General features: G+C 34.6%; 1 non-coding gene across 1 annotated transcript; it reads left to right on the top strand.

The window, feature by feature from the left end:
• The first annotated feature begins 5,911 nt into the window (after nt 1-5,911).
• On the top strand, nt 5,912-6,015 carry LOC141559217 (U6 spliceosomal RNA). Its single transcript, XR_012487286.1, has one exon. It is a non-coding gene; the product is annotated as a U6 spliceosomal RNA (small nuclear RNA).
• The last annotated feature ends 245 nt before the right edge of the window (nt 6,016-6,260 follow it).

Genomic DNA, 6,260 nt, shown 5'->3' with positions numbered 1-6,260 from the left:
CTTCCTCCCTTCCTCCCTTCCTCCCTTCCTCCCTTCCTTCCTTCCTTCCTTCCTTCCTTCCTTCCTTCCTTCCTTCCTTCCTTCCTTCCTTCCTTCCTTTCTCTTCCTTCCTTCATAATTTGTCTTTACCTCTTTCTTTGATATCCTTGTAATATTCATTGTACCATATAATAAATTGATTTGTGATTTGTTTTTATCTTTTTGGTGTAGCTAAAATTTTTCTCTATGTCTGTTTTAAAACTGACTGTTCATATCTTCTGACCACTTGTCTACTGAGAATGACTCTTGATCTTATATAAGTGTATTAATTCTTCATATATTCCATACCTTTATCAGATATATCCTGTTAATATTTGTTTTCCCTAATGAAAAATGTTCTTTTTATCCCAGTACTTCTGAAAAATTTTAATATATAAACCTTCTGTCAAGGAAGTAGAAATGCTCAGCATTTTTATGAATGACTTTGATAAAAGCAAAGTATACAAATAAAACTTTCAGATAACATGTGACACCTTGGAAATTAATTCACTGGATGACAGTCTCAGGATCTAGAAATATCTTGGAAATGTGAACTAAAGATTATTATATAAGTTTTATTATGGGTCTTTGAAAAATCCTGTATTTTGGTTTAAAAATTCGAGATTTATAGGAGGGAAAAAAATTTGGCTAAGTATCAATGCATGAGAAAGTCTTTGAGATTTCAAAGCACTGGAGCTGCAGAGTCGAAGAAAGCCATTCAGTGAAACTTCCATCCAACAACACCTCCCAGCAGATTTATGCACTGAATTAGACCAAACTCTGAAGGAAGAATCCAGAAAAATGTTACAGAGTATCCTGTGTCTGGTTCAGATCAGAATAGATAAGACTGAGATCTCTGCTGACACTAATGACAACAAATGGGCAAGAGCATCACTTTGGGGAGAACTCCAACAACCAGGGAGAGGCTAAATATCAGCACCCAATGAGATCTCAGAACCATACTGGGGTATTGTAATAGGAAACAAGTGACTTATGGAAGCTTTATTACCCACTACTCAGTGGATAACATAATAGATCTAGTGCAGAATGCAAAACAGATCAAAACACATCCTGAAAAGACCTTAGATAGTAGTAAATGAAACAAAAGAGAAAGTTCAGAAGTCAGGTAGTATAGGCCTAAAGCTAGGTTAGGGAATTACAGCTTCAGACCAGGTAGAAAGTAATCAGATTTTGTCTTAGATCAAAACCTCTTGAAAGTACTAAGGAGATTGCAAGTCCCCATAATGTCTCTGAGATCCTGCAATAATCCAATCCTTTTTCTTTTCTTCCAGCTTCCCCTTTCCCTTTTCTTCTTCTTCTTTCCTTTCCTTTCTCTTCCTATTTCCGTTCATCCCCTTTTCTCTTGATTTTCCCCTTCTCCTTCTGCTTTCTTTCTCTTCTCCTCCCATATTATTTTATCTTTTGTTTCCTCCCCATAATTCTGTGAGTTTGTTTCTCTTACCCTTAACTTCCTCAACTATAAAGTAGGAGCACTGTTATGTTTAAACTCTGTATGTCTTTGGATGATGAGAACGATGAGATTCAAATATATACTGTACAATTTGTCAATGTTAGGGGCTAAATAACTGTACCTGATGAAAAATATAATGTTAATGTCAAATCATGGGTATTTTTTCCAGAACTGACAGAATCTTTGGCTACTTAAGCCTTAATCATTAGTTTGTAAAGCTGACTGGTCTTGAGTTAGGGGAGAAAATCTGATTGCACTGAAGAAAATTTTGCTACTCTGGTCTTCCTTGATGGAACTCAACAGTCATTTACACTAATTCAGCTCCATTTCAATAAATAATTCAGGGACTCCAGGCAGGGTCACTTGGTAGCCTAGCACAGTGGCTGTCTATTAAACCCCCATGGGTTGAGTCAGATAATGGAATGGAATGCCTTTCCCAGAACCCCTGGTGGTTTTTTATTACAATACATATTAATTGGATAACTTACATATTCACTAACATGACTTCATTAAATGGCAGTAGTAATTATGTGGCATTTAGTTTAAAGGACAAACATTACTGACTAATCTAATGAGGTACAAATGACCACACACTAATTCTGCACTTACGTTTATCACTAGAAATGGGGATGTGTTGCCAAATGGGGAAGCCATTTAAATGGCAGTGGGAATATGTTAAGTTTAATAATTAAAGCTTTAAAATTCTTCCTGCAGTCCCATGCTAGCAAGCGAGAATTCTGATCTGTGGATTGCTATGGAACTGTAAAATGTAAAATAAGCTTTATTCCCATAATATTTAGATAAAAAGGTCAAGAGCTTCTAGGAAAGGAAAGTCTATTTCCCATTTATTATGCCATGTATTACTATGATTAAATTTAAGTGAAATTGGGAAATGATGATCTCTCTCCTATTTTATTCATTTCCTTATATGTGAGTGATCTGTCCAAAGATATAAAAATTTTGATTACTTATACTTCAGGGGGTATCTTTTTTGTTTGTTTGTTACTTTTGTTCACTTTTGGGGGGAGGGGGTAGAGTTTTTCCATTTATAATCTCTTGAATTATGATTCAAATAGAGATACTTGACTATGCCATTAACCCAAATCACTTTGGCTTTCACTGATTGGTGGATAATAAGCTTTATTACAAACCTCACTTGTTCCTTGTTTGAGTTTTGATGACTGAGAGCATATGTAAATAGCAATGGTTTCTATTCTGACCAGAAACTTTAAAGGTCTTCCCTTGCCAGATTTATTCTTTTATGAAGGCAAAATAGGCCATATTTTGCTTCAGTTCTTATGTACCTTTTAATTACTGAATGGATCTTATCTCAGACAAACTGAGACCTAAGAAAGACATAAGCTTAAAAAGACCAAGATCCCCCACTGCATCAGTAGCCATCACCAGTTGTAACCTATATCTTGTAACTGAACTCAGAAGACTCTGAAAGAGTGAGACAGATAATTCGGTACAGCTTAGCTTCACCTAAATTCAGTTCAAATGCAAGTCAAGTCATTACCCTCCTGATGTCATTTGTTCCCTTCAAGAATGAAAAACAAACATCAAACTCTTTTTTTATATATCCCACAAATGGGAAGAAAGAGGCAGAAAAACAGAAGGAGAGAGGAAAGAAGGAGAGGGAAAGAGAAACAAAAAGAAAAAGAGAAATAGAGATTACTATTCATTCTGTCTCTATATATATGTCCATGTATACATGTACAAACTTATATTTGCATAGAAAAATAAATAAACTATACATACTTACAAATATGCATATACATATTTAAATATGTGAATATGCATTTACACACATGCATATACTTTCACCCAAGTACATGTATTGTGCATATGGGATAAAGAAAATACATCATATATTTTCCTAAGATTTCCATGGTTTGTGCATATATCAATAATTGATGAATTGCTTGCCCCACTCTATCTTAATAGAATAGCTGTCCTCAAGAAGACATCAGTTTAAAAATTCACCCCCCTGTAGCCAACTTGTTGATAAATGTTTGATGTCAGTTAGACTTCGCTTTAGACAGCAGATATATAACACACTACTGGATTTTATAAAGACTTTTTCTAGGTGTTGGAATCTGCCAGAGTACAAGATTCAATGGAGATGTTCAGTGTCACTCAACAAACTTAGAAGAATATGATGATATTTGAGAAAAGCCCCTGGATGAAAAAAGAGATCAGTGGAAATAAAACATTCCCATAGTTTAAAAAAAATATATTATTAAAATTTTTACCTTTGTTATCTTCTCAGGGTAAAAAAAAGTATTTTTTCTTTGATTTTTGTAAGAGGTATTTCAAGAAGGTTTGTTTTTTCATGTTTAGACAAAAGTTAATAGGATTAAATTAGAGGGGCAAGACACTGCTTTTATAAAGTAATCTTCATAACTAGTATTTATAGTATATAATAATACCCAATTACATTAATTTTCCACAATTTGGTTAGGCTTTACATAATTAACAGGTACCTGTATTTTTGTCAGTCCTTTGCCATTAAAAACATAATCAGTACAAATAATTTGGTGTATGTAGAGCCTTTCCAGTTCCCCCAACATTTCTTGTCAAATAGATAATTCTTCCTTTAATCATACCTCCCTCAAACCAAGGAACATGTGCCCCAAATGTTAATTCAATTGTTTAAGATTACTATGGTATCACAAAATCATTATATTTTCAAGTTGGAAAATACTTTAGAGGCTGTTTACTTTATTTGTTGTTTTCCCCCCAGTATCAAACAAAATGTCTCTTTGAAGCTTCCTTCCATTGCTCCTAATTCAACTCTGGTGACCATATATAACACATCTAATTCCCCTTTTGAATGACAGCATATCAAATTCTTGAAGATAGACACTATGTTCACTCCAAATGATCATTTCTATAAATTAAACATCCCCAGTTCCTTTAACCAATCCTAATATATGATAATCATTTTGATATTTTTTTTGAAGATTGTTGGGACTTTAAGAACTTGTATAGCTCATTCAGTGAAGTTAAGCACTTGACCTCTTCAAATTCATATCCATCCATCTGCTGATAGCTTAGAACAAGTACTCAAGGATACGTATTCACATTTCTACAGAATTGTACCAATACATATGGCACCTGCCAGCTGCTAGCTGGATATGTGGAACCCACTGTCTGCCCACTCATATGTGGATACAGGGAGAATAAATCTTCATTAATCATTGTTGTCTTGGTAATTCCCAGTTCTTTCAAACTAGATAATGAATTAGTGCCAATGAGAAATTCTTGAACCTTGTCCTTTGTCAGATGGAGAATTCTTTTTATAGGAATTTTGAAAATAAAAACCCTGAGCTTCTTCTTGTAGCCATTTGTTTTTCTGCCTTCTATCTTGTCTTCACTCAAGTATTAATTATCTTTTTAATATCACAAGCTCAATATTAAGATAAACAGTAAGAAAAATAAACAAACAATACACTGATTCTGCTTGACCTAAGGCATCAGAATTAAGAGTGAGTAGAAGTTCTTTACAATTTTCAGTCTTCGGAAAATGGGACGGGTGCACATTTTCTAACAAACACAAACATTCAAATATAGAATAGATTGACAGGGAAATGTGTAAAGGGCTAGAACTGAGCAATGCACTTGGATAATGAAGCATGTGAGACTAATTGCCAATTGGACGGTTCCCTATTAATTTGTTCTGGGCTGACTTGATTGGTGAAACAAAGAGGGGGAAGTGACTTGTGTGGGAGGAGTAAGAAGAACTTGGGTGGTGGAACTCAAGCTCACTGGCATTCGTGACCTGGCTTTGGAGGCGATGGTAAAGATCTAGAATAAAGACATTTAGTGATCCTGACTCCTGCTGATTTCTGGGAAGATAGAGTTCCAGCAGAAATGGACCACCAGAAACACAGACAAGAGATATGGGATAATTATGTATCAACTGCTTACTATGTGCCAAGACCTATATGAACTTCATGTAAATAGAAGAAAACATTAATTCTGACTTTCAAGAAGCTTAAATGTTAGTACATGAGGATGGCAAAGTGAAACTGGAAAGGATGATTGAGAGAGGAGTGCAAAAAGTTGTTGAATGTGGGGCACTACAGAATAAGTTGAGGCAAGAGTGAAGTGAATATTAAATGGACCAGATAACCCGTATTCAGTAGAACAGGGCCAAAGATGGAAAAATCATGCAAGGGGCAAATACTGTCTAGGAATACTACTGAATAGTCACTCTTCAGGTATGTTTATAAAGTATTATTTTTCAGGACACTGAGGAATATACCAACTCTCAGTTGTTTTTTTTCTTGTCAAACCATTGGGTCAACACAGAAATGATGTGATGTGAGGGTAATGAGCAAGTTGTATATGCTAGGAAGGATGGGAAGTAAACTTGAGATTATTCCTCACTGTTACATCCAAATGAATTCTATTGAATAGCTTCAGCAGCAGATATCCTAAAAATTAGAATGTCACAGATAAAATTAGCATCAATACTGGGCAAAGATGACACACAAATTCATGAAGCATTCCATATTAGTAACCAATGATGAAGTCTGGTTGACTATGTTTAGAAGAGTTCATCAAAAACCCTCATTTCATGTAGATAGGAAAATCATGGCATAGATTATCCAGTAAATGACAACTTTGAGTATTTGATACACATTACTTATGTTGGATTAAACCTATTGTAGCTTTTCTCATTTTTTTTCCTTTAGGGGACAAAAAATGAATAAAAAAGTTTGAAAAACCAATCAAAAAGTTCAGTTATTGTCATATAAAGAAG

This window comes from Sminthopsis crassicaudata, chromosome 2 (assembly GCF_048593235.1).
Source record: "Sminthopsis crassicaudata isolate SCR6 chromosome 2, ASM4859323v1, whole genome shotgun sequence".
Classification (NCBI taxonomy): domain Eukaryota; kingdom Metazoa; phylum Chordata; class Mammalia; order Dasyuromorphia; family Dasyuridae; genus Sminthopsis; species Sminthopsis crassicaudata.
Note: the sequence above shows the minus strand (reverse complement) of the source record. Positions and strands in the feature narration are given on the sequence as shown.